Consider the following 19747-nt stretch of genomic DNA (forward strand, 5'->3'; position numbering starts at 1 on the left):
ACTTAAATTATAGCTCACCTGATGTTTTTAAGCATGTTTTTCTCAGGTGCTTTAGGTTTGCTTGCTTCCGCTGTACTAGTCATGCTTTGTAGACACCCGCTGCGCTTATTAGATATGTCACCGCATGAAACGTTTATTTTTTCATTCAAACTATATTACTTTTGGAACGATGTATTTGTAACGACCTATGGGTCACGTACTATTATTGCTTGCTATTCGTAGAAGCATACTTTTGGTTGTTAAACAATTGACGTTGGTTAAGACATCACCTTTATTCATGAATGCAAACTTATTTTGAAATAGCATATAGTATTTGACCTTGTAATGAACCTGTTGTTGATGATTCGTACATGATGGTTTTGTACGGGGCATCACAGTAGAAGACATGACGGTTTATTGTGATGCCTCTTTAAATGGGCTCGGGTGTGTTCTAATGCAAAGGAATAAAGTCATCTCTTACACCTCTCGACAATTAAAGGAACACGAAAGGAGATATCCGACTCATGATCTTGAATTGGCGGCGGTGGTGCGTGCGTTGAAAATTTGGCGTCACTACTTGTATGGTGTCAAGTGTACTATTTATTCGGATCATAAAAGTTTGAAACATCTCTTTAACCAACGAGATTTGAATTATCGTCAACGTAGGTGGATATATGTGGTAAAGGATTACGATTGTGAAATACTTTATCATCCGGGTAAGGCGAATGTTGTTGCGGATGCGTTAAGTCGAAAGAGCCAACATCCAACGATACGAGTAGGATCGTTACGCATGACTATTACTAATGATTTTCTTGTAAAGTTTGGTGAGATACCAATTGAAGCTTTCGTTAACAACAAACATGAAGAACGAATCATGGGGTAAACGGAGTTTATTACCTTAGGCCCGCATGGTTTGTTGTCCTTTCAAGGAAGAGTGTGGGTGCCTAGAATGGGAGATTACCTACAAGTGCTACTTGATGAAGCGCATAAGTCAAAGTATTCCATTCATCCGGGCGCGACGAAGATGTATCTTGATTTGAAGAAAGAGTATTGGTGGCCGGGCATGAAACGTGATGTTGTTAAGTATGTTGAACAATGCGTCACGTGTTTGCAAGTTAAAGCCGAACACCAAAAGCCGTATGGTAAGTTACAACCGTTAGAGATTCCAAAATGGAAATGGGAGCACATTACCATGGATTTCATTACAAAGTTACCAAATACGGCGAGAACCCAATTTGATACGATTTGGGTGATAGTTGATCGATTGACGAAAAGTGCTTTGTTTCTTTCCATTCGGGAAACGATATCGTCGGAGGCTTTGTCAAAGTTGTTTATCAAAGAGGTGATATCGAGACATGGGGTTCCTATATCCATTGTTTCTGATCAAGACACTCGTTTCAAGTCTCGGTTTTGAAACAAATTTCAAGAAGATATGGGTACACAATTGAGAATGAGCACGGCGTACCATCCTCAAACAGATGGTCAAACCGAACGTACGAATCAAACATTGGAGGATATGTTACGGGCGTGTATTATTGATTTCGGTGGTAGTTGGGATGAGCACTTTCCTTTGGTGAAATTCTCATACAATAATAGTTATCATACTAGTATCGGGATGCCACCTTATGAGATGCTTTACGGGCGAAGGTGTCGAACCCCGATTTGTTGGGGTGAAGTGGGACAAAAGGAAATTTGGAGTACCGATTTGGTTTTAGAAATGAATATCAAGATTGAGACGATTTGGGCTCATTTGAAAGCAGCTCAAGATAGACAAAAGTCGTATGCCGATAAACGTAGGCGACCGATCGAGTTCCAAGAAGGTGACAGGGTGATGCTTAAGGTTTCGCCATGGAAGGGTATTATTCGATTTCAAAAATGGGGAAAGCTAGCTCCTTGGTTTATTGGACCATTTAAAATTTTAGCTCGGGTCGGTGAAGTTGCGTATCATTTGGAATTACCCGAAGAGCTTGCGGGGATCCATAATACATTTCATGTTTCCCATCTCCGTAAGTGTCTTGCGGATGATTCATCATGGTGTCATTAGAAGAGATTGAGCTAAACAACAAGTTATAGTATGTCGAGGAACCGATTGCCATACTTGATGAGAAAGTGAAAAGGTTGAGAAATAAGGAGGTGAGAACTTTTAATGTTCAATGGCGTCGTAGTATAGGTTCCGAGTTTACGTGGGAATCCGAAGAGTTTGTTTTAGTATATCTACCAGTTTGTCATGCGGCTTGGATTGCGAGGGCGCAATCCGATTCAAGTGGGGGAGAGTTGTAAGATCCTGTTTCCAGTAGTATGGGACGCCGTCCAAAATGGTGGGACGCCGTCCAATTGTAAAGGACTGGACGCCGTCCAGATGGCTGGACGCCGTCCAGATGAACTGACGGGCCAGCTGTCTCCTATAAGATATTTTAAGAAGCAAATTAGTGTTTCCACATGGAGGACGACTTTAGATGGCTGGACGCCGTCCAGATGAACTGACGGGCCAGCTGTCTCCTATAAGATATTTTAAGAAGCAAATTAGTGTTTCCACATGGAGGACGACTTTAAGGCCCAAGATCAGTTTTGGTGGGTGACTTTACTCCATTTTCACCAACCTTATCTCATCCACTTAAATTCTAGTGAGAAAAGCACTTTTAGAGTGAGAGAGCTCAACAAGGAAGGAAGAAGCTCGTTTCGGGTTAAGGTGCAAGTGTTAAAGTCGTGCATCTCGTTACTAGCTACGTTTTGATTGTAGTGGTATGTCTTAACCTTGATTTCCTTAATTTAACTTGTTTAAGGGTTAGGGTTTGGGTTAGTGTTAAACATAAAACCCATATTTGGTGATTTTGGGTGTTCTTGGGTAAGATTGAGTCATGAGGACTCAAAAATGACTAACCTAGGGTTTTAAAGTGTTAATTGGTGTTTATGAGTCTTAAATGGTAGTTAATCACTAGCACACTTTAGGTTTAAAGTAAGTGGGTGTTATTTGGGCATGTTGGCGACCCAAATGGGTGTGTTAACCTTGAAATGGGTCAAACGAGTCTTGGGTGACCTAGGTTGTTAAATATGTATGAAAATGCGATAACCTTGTGTTAAAAAGTGTGTTAAGATCATATTTGACTAGTGTTAAGGTTTTGGGTGAAGTTGACCTAATATTATGATCAAGAGTGAAAATGGGTCAAAATTTGCACTATGGGTCAAAATGATACTAGGATGGTGAGTGAGTTGGTTGACCAACTTGATTGTGTGATTGATTATATGCGTAATGTAATAGGTACGTTACATTGAAGGTTGTAAGCTTGATCTCTCATTCACCGAAGGCGTTAAGGTGAGTGGAATAATTATATATATATATATATGCGTATATAGTGTATTTGCATGCGGGCTTGTGGTTAGTGTTATCCGGGCGTGTGGATTCACTACTCTTTTGTGCGATGGAGACCACATGTACATGAAGGGTGGTTCGGTAAGTACGGACGTCCACCTAGGGGGTTAGTATACACTAACGGTCACTGTGCGAGTACCAATGGTCATTGTGCGAGTGTCGTTCCCTTATGAGTGTTATGGTTAACCATGGTTATGTGTGATAGTTTTAGCATATCGAATTGTGAACTATATGCTATTGGTAATGCTAGCTTATTGAGATTGCGGATATCATGTTTTGCATTGTGATTGCATAGTTGCTAAATTGCTAGCTCGTATACGGTATTGTGTAAGTGTTTGCAAGTAAGTAGATTATATATGTATATGTATAATTATTGCATTCACTAAGCGTTAGCTTACCCTCTCGTTGTTTACCTTTTTAGACACTGGCGTGGACAAGGGCAAAGGTATCCGTTTAGATTAGTAGTGGCTCTCGGGGGTTTAGCTTTTAGAAGTTCGACCAAGATGTGGGTAGTTTAACCCCAAACACCATGCTCTAGGTGTCGTTTGGAAATTAAACTCTTATGGTCGAAACTTGTATTTTTGAACGAAATTCGTGAAATGGGTCGTTGTGGGCCCGGTGATGTAAAACTCGATTTTATTATGGAAAATTCTTAGTTTTACTTATTATAAGGTATTGTGATAATTCGTTTCGTTTAAAAGTGTCGGGAAGCGAGTTTTCCGTTCGCGTAAGTTGGACTCCGGGGACAGCCCCTGGTAGTTCATTTGGACGCCGTCCAGATTGCTTGGACGCCGTCCAGCCCTTCACAATTGGACGCCGTCCCTGATGTTGGACGCCGTCCAGATACACTATCCCATAAAAAAAAAAAAAAAAATGAGTCGTGTTTTCGGTTGGATAATGGGTTGGGTCGTTACAATTTATAACTTTTAACCTTATATTTTATAACCGGGATTTGCTACTTTAAACTCCTCATCACTACAAGTCTACAATCGTTTCTTCGCATAAGATGTGCTTAATTGCTTCTTTTAACTCCTCATCACTTATTTTAATGTATATTTTTCCCTTCCATTTTCTGGTCAGATAGGCACCATTCATTTTGTACGCTACTAAAAGTATTTTGTATAATGGGCAAATTCTATGAACCAGTTCACGTGGACTTTTTTAATGACACGGCAAGTCAACTTGTCACTTAACGACGTCTTAACTGAAAAGTTAACGAAAGTTTTCTTTTTACTTAAGGCAAAATTACGTGGTTGATCCCTGTATTTTGTTTCAAATTGCAAATCAAGGACTTAAGTTCTCTTTTAGCTTGGATGACCTTAAACTTTTCACATATTACGCGGTTGATTCCTGAATTTAATGGACGTTAATTAGACCATCATTAAGTACTCACATGCGCCCCTTACATGAGGGTATTTTTGTCATATTATTAGGTTATTTCTTCCTACCAAGTTCATTTCCACATCAATTTCACTTACTAACCTCTTCTCCATCTCAAGATTTTTAACAAGCATCATAAATTCATCATAATATTTCGAATAATAGATCCAACTAACTAAACCACAAATGTAATTGAGTAAATTAAATTTAATTATATGTCACAAATCAAAACACAAACAATTGCAAGTAAAACAAGTTTAGTCCACCTACCCTAATCATAAATCTGAGAAAAACCGGAGTGAATTCCGGTCACCAACTCTTCGATGCCGGCGCAGATTTCGATTTTGATGTCGGACATCCCCTGCTCAATAAAAATGGTGGGTTTGAATAGCTTAAGGATGATATATAAAATAAAACTCTAGAAACCATTGATTAAGTGCGGCTACGATTTATTCACGTCTTTAGATCTTCGTTGAACTCCGATTAACTTTTATTTCTGTTTGTGCTTCGGTCAGGGTCGTACGATGAGCTCCAACCTAAAAGGAAGGAGTCGATTTGAGATTTGTAAAAGAAAATGGGTTGGTAACGGTGTTTATTTTGACCGGATCTATTCATTCTGGCAGTGGTGGTAGTAGACTTTGTAATACTAGATTTTCAAAAGAAAGAAAACAAAAGCGAGGGTAAATCTTCATATATTGAATTATGTTCTTAAATATGTTTAAATATATAGAAAAGGAATCAAGAATGTTATGTTAAGATATTGACTTTTATGTAGTTAATTATGCTTGCGTATATGCGAGGATCACGGAGAGAAGGTGATTCACGGTGAAGTATTAATGGGAGACCAATTCAGGGTCCTTTTGCTGAGATGACTCTCTTTTTGGTTTTGTTTGTTCACCGCAACACGAAATCACGAAAAAGAAATATATATACCCTGCAAATTTAAAACGTAAGAGTAGACATTGCTTTTAGCAGTTTTGAAATATTAAGTACGAGACCATTAGCGAAATTTAAAATAATGGTAGTTTTGAATAATTAAATGTGTGAGAGATGATAAAAGGGGATGTGATTTACCTTGGGACGAAGGTAGGTGAAGCATGGTGAATGTGATTATTAAAAGAACGAACATACCCTCATGTGAGGAGCACATGTGATCATTTAACAGTATCTGACTAACATCCGTCAGACTCATGGACCAACCACGTAATAAGTGCAAAGTTCAGGGTCATAAAGTCAAAATAGAACTTAAGTCCATGATGTGCTATTTTCAACTTAAGTTTAGGGACCAATCACGTAATTTTGTCTTTAATTAATATTTGGTAAAGGAAAATTTTAATGTAATTTAGAAGATCGTGGTGTTAAAGTTGGGGACGGTTCTTCAAGTGTTTTGACTTATAAGATTGTCAATCGGAACGGAGAAAGTATTGATCGGGAAACCTGAAGGTAAGATGATGAAAGTGGTAATATAGTGTGTTTGGTTGTTTATTTTGTTGTACTTTCCTACTTTTGGTTCCTAGGCTTTGTTTGGATGTTTTGATAGCTTATCCGCGGTTTATTTCGTTTTGTTCATTGTTAGAGGGTCGGTGATAGATAGTATAAGTTTTTGTCGTTTTTATTTTCTAGGTTCGAGCCTCTAAGCTATCGTTTTGTATCTTTCGGTTAAGAGTGTTTTCTGTTGTAAAATGTTTTCGTTTCTATACGAGTTAATGTTATTTTTGCCAAAAAAAATAATAGTTTGTCCTTTATAATCATAAACATGTATAAATCGGTAACATAAATCTGACGTGTCCCTCACTTAATCCTCCTTAAGCTTCAGATTTATCTAATTAAAAGTAGATTAAAAATATATAATTACTTAAAAATGACATGTGTCTAACAACCTAAACACCCGTTTAACATCATTCAATTGGGGTTGTTCTAAAATAGGGCTCATAAAATTAGTTTTTCACTTTTTTCATTATCTCATTTCATCACCGATTTTCAATCATGTTTTCATCTCCTCTCATCTATTCATTCTATCACTGATTATCAATCATCTTTTCATCACCTCACAATTACTTCAATTGCTTGATAATAATAAAAATCTAAACACACACCATCTTCAACTATGCCGACTTGTGAAAATTGCGCAGATAATTCATCCACGTCAAACAATCCGATCAATCAAAGCAGAGAAGGTACTGCTGTGAACTTTAGTTTAGGGTTCGAATTAATCACCGATATGGATTGCAGGTAGTTTCAGTTTTTTTATTGTTTCAATTGCTTAACATTGATCCGTAAGCGTTAATTCATGAACCAAATTACAGTGTTGTCTGTATATGTTTGTGTCTTGTTTGCTATCATCTGTGTTGTTGCTTTGCGATTGTGGTAGGTTTGTGGAAATCGATGTTTGTTTTTTGTATTGTTTGGTCGTGGTTGAGTTTTAATTTCGAATAATCATGTGCTAATTATGGTATTGTAGGTTTTTGGTGGTTGCCAGGTTCGTTATCTACCTACTTGGTGCTTTTTGAATTTGTGAAAGTATTGGATTGTTTTTGTCCATGTAATTTTTTTTTTTTTTTTTTTTTTGCATTTTGTTATATTTTTTTCTAATATGTTATGCATTTTTGTTTTCTTCTGTTGCTGCTGCTAAATGGTTGTTTGCTTATAACATGTGCTTGATTTTTGTAACATCCCGCCTTTTTCCGTTTACTTTCCGTTTAATTATTTAAAGTCCGTTATATGATTATAACATCTTCCGTTAAAACGCGTTTTAAATTATCTCATTTAGGTAATTCACGCACCCGCTTTGAAACTTGAGGGACTAAACTTGCCAAAGGACAAAAGGTTTGACTAGGTCAACTAGTCAAACCCTTCTCCTCCACTCATCCATTCACCTCCCTTTTCTAACTTTTGATACTTCTATTTTCTCTCAACTCACTCAACAAGATTCATCATCTATTCAAGATCTAGCAAGCATCAATTCAAAGAAATTACATATTTGGAATCCTTGCATCTTCCTCTTCAAATCCATACCAACTTTATTGCATTTGGGTAATTTTCTAAAAACACTAGATTTTGTGTTCTTGATGTTTTTAACTTATAAAAGTGTTAATTAGTGTCTATGGCTCAAGTCTAACACGAATATGTGAATTATATGCTCGATCTTGTTATTTAAGTAACTAGCATGAACTTGAAACTTGGTGTGTTTGATCTTGATATTTGGTTGCTTAAATGTTGTTAAATGTTAAAAGTTCATGTATTAAATGTGTTACTAGCATCACTAGCTTCAATTTGATGTGTAGGTTGACTTAGAAAGACTCCATAAACATAATTGCTAAATTTATGATTTTGAGTTAGGGTTTTGATAGAAGTAAAATGAACTTTGGATGCATTAAATGACTTGCAATGTTGTTTGTAAGTATTTAGTTGTATTGTATGCGTAATTACCTACGAAACGGCGTATTATATGTGTACATTTAATTCCCGAATCACCAAATGTATTTATGAACTTGAAAGCATTTATGATGAGCATTAATTGAACATTCAATTTGGTTTTGATTATTGTAAATGACGTTTTTGGTCAATGAAATATGTTTAGTTGTGTTCTTCGTTAAATTACCTTTCAAACGATATAGGATGTGTGTTTTAAATGTTTATGGGTCATTAATTATGTTTGTTTGAAGTTTGGCTCGTTATGACACTTGAAAAATTGCCAGAATTTCGATCAGGTGCTAACCGCGGCGCGGGCCTCCAAGCCGCGGCGCGGCTTAACACTAACCCAGATGGTCTGGGACCATCAAAAGCCTCGACCCCCAAAACAAGTTTTAACCCGCGGCGCGGCTTAAAGCTTTGAAAAATGGTTGTCCAAATTTGCAACTTACATTTAATTCCAACTATGCTACGCACCTCCGATTAACATGTAACTTGTTCTAACATGCTCATATATGATTTTAAAACTCAGAAAAATTGTCTGAGACCCGACCCGAACGTGTTGATTTTTTCGTTGACTTTGACTTGACCAAAGTTGACTTTTATCCAAACTTAACCGAATACTTTTGCAATCATTCTAACATGCTTTTATACTTGTACCTTGCATGAGACTTGACAATTTGATTCACATGCTATAATAATCGAGTCGTAACGAGCCATATGACTAATTGAACACTTTGACCAATCGTGTTTACCGTTATTGATACGACTTACTTGTTTAGGTCAAGACTAGCATTCATTCTTGCACACGTTTACTTGCGAAGTACTTTTATACGCTTGCACTCAAGGTGAGATCATAGTCCCACCTTTTTCAACAACTTTTACTTTTAAACTATGGGATGAGAAACATATACGTACCATACTTTTATGCTTTGAACACAAGTACGAAAACAAACATTCCACAGCGAGTTAGAACAGAAAGCCTCAATTCAATTATCATTAGTTACATTTGCAGGGTGTAAACGTGAACTTGTGTTATGTGATCACATTGGGCTTGACGAGCCCTCATTCGGACGGTTCGCTACCGTTAGCGGATGAAATATATTTTCGAGTATAGTGTATGTTCTAACACTACGTAACGGGGTACAAAACAGTTAAGTCTTGATAATTGGGTGATCGCGAACATACTTTTGGAATACAAACGATTTGGATAATCAACTATATTAAATCTTGTGGTTCAAAAACAACTTTACTATTACACCTATGATTTCTCCAACGTTTTTCGTTGACAGTTTTCTATATGTTTTCTCAGGTCCTTGAACGCTAGGTGATACATGCTTCCGCACATTATTTTTGATACTTGCTTGGATGTCGAGTATACATGCATACGTGGAGCGTCTTTTGACTTAACTTAATTTGTGTCGCATGTGTTTCAATTGTACTTAAAACGTTGTAACATGTTTAGACTTGAACTACTTTGTAAACTTTGAAACATCTTTATAATTGAAATGAATGCGACATATTTTGGTCAAACGTTGTTTTAAAGACTCATGACCACGTAACGGGACCTAAGTAGACGGCGCCGTCAATGATGATTTTGTCGGGTCGCTACAATTTTGTTATTAAATTATGTAATGGGGTTGATTTTGATGTTAAATGTGCTTCGTTATCATTTCAGATATTTCATATTTTAGTAGGGATGTAATGGTCATGTATGAATGTATGTGTTTCTGATTTCCTTATTATTGTTTAGGGTTTGTTAAAATTAAGTTGTTACATTAGGGTCTTGCAAAAATAAACATGAACCTCTGTTATTTATGATTGACAAATACTTTTTGAGAGTACCGTTCCCTGCATCAAATATCAAACAAATCATATGCTATCACAGTTCATTGTGTAATGTTTATTAGTTTCATGTATAATTTTTTGTTATTGTGTAATGTTTATTAGTTTTGAAATCATTTGACTAAAGACTTTGGTTTTATTACTTATATGATATAGTTCGGCGACTTGAAGAAATAATCAGAAGATGCAAGCCATACATTGGTCTTGACCATGGTGGAAGATACATTTCTTAACCTAAAAATATATTGGCAATAAACTGAATTTGTCTTTCTCATTGATCATGTTATTAACATTTTAGTACTTGGTTTGGATGCTGATAGTTTGGCTATGTTTCTTATTGTAATAAAGATGTATTTGATTTTGCAGCCTTATGAATATGATGGAGGGCTAATCAAAATGTTTACTTGGGTCATGGTTTATGGACAAATTAGACGATATACTATACATCACCTATCAAATTGATAGGTGACAGGCTTATAAGACAGTATGCATACCAAATAAAAATAGTTTTAGGGGCTTCCATACATTCTTGATTAAGGTTTCACAAATCAGAGATCAAATCCATAAAAAGATATATTCTGCATATACTTTCAAGGGGCTATCTACATCTTCAACTGGTATTATTCTGCTGTAGCTTTAGTTGATATTCCAATGCTTAAGTTTTGTATGTTTTCAACATTACTACTTTTGGGGCATGTATTGTAATAGTCATAGAGTAAGAGCTTATGTTATTTTTTTAACAATGCGACAATCATTTTAAATTAGGGAGCCATGTGGTATTACTGGCCATGGTGCGAATCCAATTATAATAACTTCACGCGACAGCTTCAGGTCATTTTTTTCGGGTTCTATGGCAGTTGATACCGAAGGTGCATATTTCTTATTATGTTTTGGTTGTTGGTGATGTTTTATGTTCTTTTTTGCTATGCTATTTGTACAAACTATAGATGTTTATTATTTTCATTATGCATTATATGTTTTTACATTGGTTTGATTGTTTAGTTTTTTCATTCGCTAATTCTAGATGTAGTCGGTTTGGCTCATGTATAAAGTGAGTCATTAGAGTGATTGTTAGTACTATTGTAGCAATTAGCATAAATATTACCTCTGCACATATTCTTAAGTATGTTATATCTATTGTTGTTGTATACATTTGTAAATTCCTTTTTATAATTTTGTTTCTAAGTTGCATTTGCTATTGTTATATTACATACTATTTGATCATTTTTCTACGTTGAACAATTAAGCACATGGGTAATTTCAATTATCTGTTGAGTATCCTATTATCTTATTATGTCTGATGCTTTGTAAAGTTGTGCAATTTTTGTATACAACGAAAGACCTAGAGCTTTAAAGGTGGTTCAATACTTTAAGTTTAAACTATATTCATTTTTTTAATGACATGAAGCAAGTACATGGTGACCTTTTACCTATAAATAATTGATTGTTGAATTGTATTTGTATTCATTAATAGCATTTACTGTTGGATTAATGTGCACGTCATAACACAAATCTATACTACCGCTTATATACAAACCTATGGGGTCACACACTTTAGCATTTAGACACCAATTATTATATGTTGATATATAATTATAACCTATAGTTCGAAAAGTATAATTTAATTAAATACGATTTAATTAAATATATAAGTCTCAATGAGTAATGACTCTTAAACCACTAAATATTATATGGGCTATTCTTACGGAGGTAATAAAATAAAATAAAAGAGGTCACAGACACAATATAAAAAATGGGTCACGAACATAGATTATAAATAAAGGGTTGTTCTCCTTTTGACTTTCTCATAAGAAAACAAAACAATTTTTTGGTGCCCGTGTTTTGGTTTTCAAGAATGACAGCTGAAAAACAAATATATATATATATATATATATATATATATATATATATATATATATATATATATATATATATATATATATATATATATATATATATATATATATGCTACATGTATTTTGAATTGAGAGAGCACAATAAAAAGAAAAGGGGGTTTGATGGTTTTGGTGTACGGGCCACAAAGACAAAAGCAAAATTGTTTTTTGTTCTTCTCTTTTACTTACTCAAGGTAAACTTATGAACGAAAGGGTTTTGTTTTAATTTTATGTTGAACTCATTGAACAGTAGCAAGAACAAATAAACAAAATAGTTTTGATTTTATTTGTTTCATTGTCAAATAATACAAAGGTATTATTTTTGGGTTATATTGGGACTAGCATCTGGTTGGTGTTTCTCGACGTGTTTTGTGGATCAACCATAGAGATATTCATACTCTTTGAATATATGTTTCTACCTAGACAAGGAGAGAGTTCTTTCTACCGTTCTTGCATCGCTCGTTAAAGGTATATCTAAACTCCTCTTTGTGAATTTATTAGTTGACAATTATTAGTAGTGTAATTGGATATTGTTGGGATCGTTAATCGTGTGGATGTTTTTACTTGAAAGTTTATAATAAAATAAATGATGTTTATTTTAAAGTTAATAAAAGATGTTTATTTTTATCGTTCCGCTGCGTTTATAAAATTTAAAAGTACACACGATTTTCCATCAGTGGTATCCGAGCCGCTTTTACACCGTTTTAATTGCCGTGTGACTATTCTTTAGATTTAGTTTTGTGGTGTATTGGTGAAAGTCGAAACCTTTTTGATTTTTATAGTCAACGCGGTTGATTTAGACTTAACCCCATGACGCACAAATATGATTGAAAGAATATCACTATTTTAAATTGTAGATTTAATTGTTATGGCTTGAATATTTATTATAATTGTTGATTGTTGTATTCCATGGTTATACACATGCATTGTAACCATGGACAAGCCATATATATGTTTTAATAATGTAGTTATTAAAATTGTGATTGCATACGTAGCCGGTAATGCCCCGACCTATGTGTTTGATTATATGTGAATGTTATGATTGTTGGTCATGACAATATTATGTCATATTGATTATTTGTTCTAATAGAAAGACCATTTTGAAGCCAAAGTTGTATTATATTTATTTTTCATTTTTTATAGTATTGTATTTAAGTTTATTTCAATTTGTAAAAAGTACTAGTTTAGTTGTATTTTCAAATTAAAATAAATGTAACAAAATAAAGATTGAAGATAAAATACAACATGCTTTTGGCTTAGAAGATGGCGAACATGTCAAGTTGACAACGATGGCGTTTGTCAAGTTTTCACTTGATTCTTGAATTAAGTGGGAGCTATGATATTACCCTTAGTTTGACCTCTTGATCCCATGTCGGCTCATGGGATCAAGCATATGATTTTTGGGCTAGACTATGTATGTGTGTATGCATGGTTGTGTTTTATTTTACGCATTTATATTTAATTGTTGATTATAATATATGCTAAATGTTTTTGATGAAAACATCAAATAAAACTAGTAACGAGTTTCAAAGATTAAAATTGATGTTTAAAAAAAAATTAAACTCTAACGAGTTTAAAGTTAAATGTTTTTTGAAACTCAAATAATATATATGGACGATATCTTTTAAAACTGTTTTAAAACGATACACAATGTGTATTTGTTATTTTTAAAATAACAAACTAGACGCATAAACACGATTGACATATATATAATTGGTTAAAATATTTTTTTAACAAAAGGTGTAACGAATCTTGTGTGCATGCATTATTCGTTAACACAAACATTTTCAAAATACCCGTCAAATTTAAGTCATGCCATCCAATGAGCTTGCAAACACTCCTCGTTATTTTTTGATTACGGTGAGACCTAATCGAATTATAGCCACGAGGTAGATTTTCAGTTACGAGTGAGACTAGGCTGAATTTCTATTGTTTCCAAATTTGACGACTTAATCGTATTCACGGTGAGACCTGAATTCGAGGCAAGGATGGGACAAACATGCCAATAGATAATAGTGGTTTGTTAGACTACACATATCTCAAAGTCCTATAAAGATCTAAGAGTTGCGCTTGTGATGCAGTTGGTACCCACTACCTACCAATAAACTCCATAACTGCTAGCTGATCAACAGATGTGGCTATGGAACCTCTATGTGGATCTTAGGCTTTCATAAATTAATTATTTTTAAAAATATTACAAAAACTTGGGTAGTTAATTTATTAAAGCTGAATATCGAAAATACTAAATTGAATCTTATATCTGTTGTAGATGTCAAATAATCAAAACGTAAACCAAAACACACTTCCTTCTTTGTTGGAGAAGGATAAACTCAATGTTCAAACTTCCTAGACTGGCAATGCAACCTGAGAACTGTTTCTCAAGCCTGAATGGAAGTTGAACAAAATTAGAACCCTTATCCGATCCACCTGTTTGCGTAGCTCCTGCTGTTCAGCAAAATGCTTATAGGAAGTTGTTCGATGAGTAGGAGAAGTAGGATAAAAGGGTGAAAAAGAATAAGCCGAATACTTTGTGGAAGGAATGGCAAACCATTTGCCATGAAAAATATTCCACCTTCCAAGAAGAAAATCCCAACAAAAGAAGCCGAATGTTTTCATTGTGGAAAGGTTGACAATTGGAGAAGGAAGTTGTCCTATCTACCAATCTGAGCTGAGAAAATGCAATGCTAGTAAGACTAGAAATCTCAAGTATATTTCATATACAGTTATATACTTCTTCTAGTGATTCCTAGATTATTGTTAACCGGTTGTGGCCTTCACACCTGTAACAATATAAATGGAATGAGAAGAAATAATAGACTGAAGAAAGGCACACTGGATTTGCGAGTGGGCATTGGGAATCAAGCTTCGATTGAAGCCATTGGTCACTATGAGCTTACTCCTCCAAGTGGTCTTATTGTTTTGTTGGAACAATGTAATTATGCTCCTAGTATTAGGAGTAGTATGATTTGAAAGATGCTGATTTTGAACTTGCATTTACGCACTTTGGTATTTTAGTTTCTAAGGATAATATTTTTTATTTATCTTAATGTCTATCCAAGTGATGGTATTTTTGAAATTGATATGCATGGTGTGATTTCAAATGAGAATTCTATGTATACTTGTACTGCTAAACGATTCAAGGAATAGATGAATAAGACCAATCTATGACATCGTCATCTTGGTCATATAAACAAACAATGCATTTCAAAATCCATTCTAATGGACTTTTGGGATCAAATGTCTTTGAGTCATTTGATGTATGTGAGTAATGTTTATGTGAAAGGATGATAAAAGCTCATTTCTCTGACTTAGGTGAAAGAGCTACATATCTTTTAGGACTAATACATATTGATGTATGTGGCCCTTTAGAACAATGTCTAGAAATGGTAAGTCTTACTTCGTTACAATAACCGATGGTTATAGTAGATATGGTTATGTTTTAGTTGCTGAAACATAAACATGAAGTTTTTAAAATGTTCAAAAGTCTTTCAAAATGAAGTAAAGAGTCAGCTTGGAAATATCATTAAATCACTTCACTCTGATGGATGAAGTGAGTATGAGTCAAGAGTTTTTGGACCACCTGTAGAATTGTGGGATTGTCTTACAATTCACTCCACCTCACACGCCATTACTCAATGGTGAGTCTGAATGGAGGAATCGAACTTTACTTGATATGGTTTGATCTATGATGAGTCTGACTACTCTACCACCGTCTTTTTGGGGTTATGCATTAGAGTCTGTTGTAGGCATACTCAATATGGTTCCAACCAAGAAGGTAGAAAAGACACCATATGAAGTATGGCATGGGAAGATTCCCAAGTTGTCTTATTTGAAATTCTGGGGTTGTGAAGTGTATGTGAAGCATGATACTTCAAACAAATTAAAACCCCGAAGTATTAAATTTCACTTTATAGGATACCCAAAGGAAACAATGGGTTACTACTTATACTATGAAGCTGAAAATAAAGTGTTTTCTGCTCGGTCTACTGAATTCTTAAAAAGGAGAACTTCTCTTATAAGAATTTAGTAGGAGTAAAGTAGATCTTAAAGAAATTCAAGAACCACAAAGTAACATACCTTCTATAAGCACTAGTAATCCACACGTTGAAGCTGAACACACTGTTGGTGAGTCAGAACATGTTGCACCTGAACTTCATAGGTCTGGTAGAACTCCTCATCGGCATAAGAGGTTTGATTATCTGATTAATTCAGATGAACCTTACCTAGAGGATTATGAACCCTCTAGCTACCGTGAGGCCATATAAGATCACGGATCTTAAAAATGGCGAGATACTATGAATGCAAATATGCAGTCCATGAAAGATAATAAAGTATGTGACTTGATTGATCTTCCAACCAATTGTAAGACAATGAGGTGTAAATGAGTCTTCAAAGAGAAGACTAGCATGGACGGTAATGTAAACACTTTTAAAGCTCGATTCGTGGCAAAAGGTTATGATGAAACTTTTTCACTGATCGCGAGCTTTATAAATTAAGATACTTATTGCCATACCTACTTTTCATGATTATGAAGTATGGTAAATGGATATCATAATCGCTTTTCTAAATGGCGACCTAAGCGAGGACGTATATATGGTTCAGCCGAAAGGATCTATATATCCTAAGCATCCTACTAAAGTATGCAAGCTTCTAAAATCCATTTATGGATTAAAGCAAGCATTCAGGAGCTAGAATCTTAAGTTTGATGAGATTATCAAAGAGTTTGGTTTTTCTCAAAACCAAGATGAGCTATGTGTTTACATTAAATCTAGTGGGAGCAAAGTAGTCTTCTTGATCTTGTATGTTGATGACATACTACTTATTGGAAATAACATTCCAACTTGCAAGATGTCAAGTTTTGGCTTGTGAATGTTTTTCCATAAAGGATCTTGGAGAAGCTACTTATATACTTGGAATCATAATCTATAGAAATAGATTTGAATGGCTTATTGGTTTGAATTAATGTACATATCTAATCTTGCAGATATTTAGCTGCATTACTCCAACCTTGGAGCATTGCCTGTGCAAAAGGGCATAACATTGAGCAAGTCTCAAAGTCTTATCACACATGATGAGATAAGACGAACGAAATGTATCCCATATGTTTCGGCTATTGGATCCATTATGTATGTCATGTTACGTACCAAAATGATGTCTCGTTATTTTTGAGTTTGACGAGTCGTTATCAACAAAATCTAGGTTAAGAACATTGGATTGTTGTTAAGAACATTCTTAAGTATTTATAGAGTACTAAAGATATGTTCTTGGTTTACGATGGTTTGGAAAAGGAGTTAAGTATTAACTGTAATACATATACTAGTTTCCAAACTGATCGAGATGATTCTCGATCCCATTCAGGTTGTGTCTTTGTCATGATGGACAAGACAGTTAATTGGAAGAGCTCAAAGTAGAGCATTGTTGCACATTTTACAACTAAAGCAGAATACATTGTTACCTGAGATGTTGCTCAGAAAGTTTTCTGGATAAGGAATTTTGTTGTTGAACTCAGAGTAGTACACAACAATAAATCTTCTATAAATATGTATTGTGATAGTTTGGTTCTTATAACACTTCCGAAAGAATCACATTTACATAAAAGTATCTGACACAATCTTCGAAAGTTTGACTACATTCGTGAAGTCATTATGGGGAATGAAATTAGTATTCTTAAGGTTCATACAGATGATATCGTGGCTGACCCGTTCACGAAGCCCTTGATGCACAACAAGCATGATGATCATGCTAGTAAATATTGGACTTCGTTAAACTACTAATTTTTTTTATAATTTAGTATTTGGATATTTCTGGAACATTAAGCAGTTTTATCTTGATGAATTGAAATACTTGGTATGGTCGTTTTCATTTATATTACTGTGTTCTATATTAGCATGTTTAATCCATGAATAATTATTGATTATTCTAAATCTTCATAATCAGTCATGTTATGGGAATAACATGAATTAAGATTATTATGAATGTTTGGTTTAATTCACTGATGATGAATAGTAAACTAGTTGAGGCCAAAATTCATATGTATTCATTGATGATGAATATTGGAATGACCCAATCATGAGATGTCACTACATGGATCGTCATCAATAGTGAATCTCATAATGGTTATGTCTTTGTGTCCTTATACCTGAGATGTATATGTTGGTTTTTGAATTGTATGACATATTATACTTTGATATGGTTAAACGCTATCCTGAACAAGGTAGTTATAAAGGTCATCATTGAGTATGATGTGAAGTACATGACGAACACATATAGTCAAAATGGGATTTATTCCTCTATGTGAGAGTATGATACCAATGGGCCCTTCGATGAAAGTGAATGGATATTTACACGGCCGTGTCCAAGCTATATTGATTAATGATCAAATTTAACTTGGTGATCACATTCGAATTTTCTAGATCGAGAAACATAATTGGTTGACAAATGAGAATGACTAGATCCATGTCTCATGTTAACTAGTTATCGGTAATAAAGGGACGATAGACACTCAATCATTAAATCATTTTCTAATAATAATGATAGTTCGTTTAGCTGAAACAAAAACTTGTATATTTTCGGGGGCATTGACGTGTTGCTAGACACCAATATATGTTTGTATAGTTTTCTAGATGTTATGACATGCACAAGTGGGAGTTTGTTGGATTAATGTGCACGTCATAACACAAATCTATACTACCGCTTATATACAAGCCTATGGGGTCACACACTTTAGCATTTAGACACCAATTATTATATGTTGTTGATATATAATTATAACATATAGTTCGAAAAGTATAATTTATTTAAATACGATTTAATTAAATATATAAGTCTCAATGAGTAATGACTCTTAAACCACTAAATATTATATGGGCTATTCTTACGGAGGTAAAATAAAATAAAAGAGGTCACGGACACAATATAAAAAATGGGTCACGGACATAGATTATAAATAAAGGGTTGTTCTCCTCTTGACTTTCTCATAAGAAAACAAAACAATTTTTAGTGCCCGTGTTTTAGTTTTCAAGAATGACAGCTGCAAAACAAATATATATATATATATATATATATATATATATATATATATATATATATATATATATATATATATACACGCTACATGTATTTTGAATTGAGAGAGCACAATAAAAAGAAAAGGGGGTTTGATGGTTTTGGTGTACGGGCCACAAAGACAAAAGCAAAATTATTTTTTGTTCTTCTCTTTTACTTACTCAACGTAAACTTATGAACGAAAGGGTTTTGTTTTAATTTTATGTTGAACTCATTGAACAGTAGCAAGAACAAATAAACAAAATAGTTTTGATTTTATTTGTTTCATTGTCAAATAATACAAAGGTATTATTTTTAGGTTATATTGGGACTAGCATCTGGTTGGTGTTGCTCGACGTGTTGTGTGGATCAACCATAGAGATATTCATACTCTTTGAATATATGTTTCTACCTAGACAAAGAGAGAGTTCTTTCTACCGTTCTTGCATCGCTCGTTAAAGGTATATATAAACTTCTCTTTGTGAATTTATTAGTTGACAATTATTAGTGGTGTAATTGGATATTGTTGGGATCGTTAATCGTGTGAATGTTTTTACTTGAAAGTTTATAATAAAATAAATGATGTTTATTTTAAAGTTAATAAAAGATGTTTATTTTTATCGTTCCGCTGCGTTTATAAAATTTAAAAGTACACACGATTTTCCATCATTTACGTCATTAATCAGTATCAATACTACGTTTTTTGCATACTATTTTTAGAGCCGTCATGCAACGCACGGACTCTTTAATCTAGAGATATGTACGAGTTTGTAGTTTTATCATACCGTTAATTGATGTTATATTTTACGTTTTCAGTTTGTTT

The 19747-nt window shown here is 34.3% G+C and overlaps 1 long non-coding RNA gene across 2 annotated transcripts; it reads left to right on the top strand.

Moving 5' to 3' along the window:
• The first annotated feature begins 6652 nt into the window (after positions 1-6652).
• On the top strand, positions 6653-11152 carry LOC139896939 (uncharacterized). Of its 2 annotated transcripts, none has more exons than XR_011776392.1 (4): positions 6653-6961; positions 10142-10233; positions 10352-10602; positions 10751-11152. It is a non-coding gene; the product is annotated as an uncharacterized lncRNA (long non-coding RNA). The 2 variants fall into 2 exon arrangements; XR_011776393.1 differs by having other exon boundaries at positions 6653-6906.
• Positions 11153-19747: the final 8595 nt, after the last annotated feature.

Source organism: Rutidosis leptorrhynchoides, chromosome 3 (assembly GCF_046630445.1).
Source record: "Rutidosis leptorrhynchoides isolate AG116_Rl617_1_P2 chromosome 3, CSIRO_AGI_Rlap_v1, whole genome shotgun sequence".
Classification (NCBI taxonomy): Eukaryota; Viridiplantae; Streptophyta; class Magnoliopsida; order Asterales; family Asteraceae; genus Rutidosis; species Rutidosis leptorrhynchoides.